Below are 1,038 nucleotides of genomic sequence, written 5' to 3' on the forward strand. Positions count from 1 at the left end.
CCCCTCGGGTAGTGCTTTTCATATAGAGGGGGACAAAAGAAAATGAGATCTGGTCATAAGTGGTCCCTTAGACTCCTTAAGAGACACATCCTACTGCCAGGTTTAAATACATGTATTTAGAGCTGTCTACTTGTTTGGATCACTCAAATTGGATTTTAATACCAGGTCAAAACAGGCAAGTTAAAAAGAGAGGTAACTGTGGCGGCTGCAAGAAAGAAAGACCTTGCGTGTGCATGTTCGGAACAGGCCAGTTGCTTGGCACCCAGGATTGCTGCCTGCAGTTTTTGGGTGGTGTGCCCGTTCTTGAGAACAACTCATCCGAAATGTACTGCATTTATATTGCACCTTTCTACCTTTACAGACATAGCCCATTTCAATTTGCCGATCATTTGACCATTGACAGACACCGATGGTGGCAGAGCTACCATGCAAGGCGCAGTCCCACTACATGACACACATTTAGGCTTGCTTCTATTCCTCAATCAGCATGCTGCGGTTGACGGCTTTTGCGCAAAGGGATTGTTTGAAAAACACACACACACACACACACACACACGCACACACACACACAGTTTCTTGATTTATAGTTAGATTAAGACCAATGGTATAAAAGTAAGCAACATGTGACACAAACCTAAATGTCGTCCTAGTGTTGGCCATAAAGACAGTCCAAACCCTTAATAAAGTGAGGATCATCAATGTGTGTGTAACGGGTTGTAAATAGGTTTAAATTCCTGCATAAATGAGAACAGCGCCATCTGCTGGTGTCACCCTATCAATGCGCTGCAGGGTTAAATTCAGTGAATTATGAGCAGAACTCTCGACAACTGCTGTGGTAAGTTGCATGTTATAGTCGCAGAGACAACGTTAGTTAAAATGTCTTAATAGCCCACCATACATTGTTTAATTTTACTGTCTTATTGTTGTAATATAGTTTCACAATGAATGCCGTTAGTTTGGCGTCGTGTGAAGCATTCATTTTGAACTTAGCGCCAAATGTTAAACTAGCTAACGTTATATAGCTTCTGACGCTATCCT

General features: G+C 42.2%; 1 long non-coding RNA gene across 1 annotated transcript in view; it reads left to right on the forward strand.

Annotated features, from left to right (window-relative positions):
- Positions 1 to 704, forward strand: part of LOC117944804 — a 15,996-nt gene extending 15,292 nt beyond the window's left edge. Inside the window, exon 4 of the long non-coding RNA XR_004656667.1 lies at positions 691 to 704. This is a non-coding gene — a long non-coding RNA (uncharacterized LOC117944804). The remainder of the gene's footprint in view (positions 1 to 690) is intronic.
- Positions 705 to 1,038: the final 334 nt, after the last annotated feature.

The sequence above is a fragment of the Etheostoma cragini genome, chromosome 5 (genome assembly GCF_013103735.1).
Source record: "Etheostoma cragini isolate CJK2018 chromosome 5, CSU_Ecrag_1.0, whole genome shotgun sequence".
NCBI classification, from domain to species: domain Eukaryota; kingdom Metazoa; phylum Chordata; class Actinopteri; order Perciformes; family Percidae; genus Etheostoma; species Etheostoma cragini.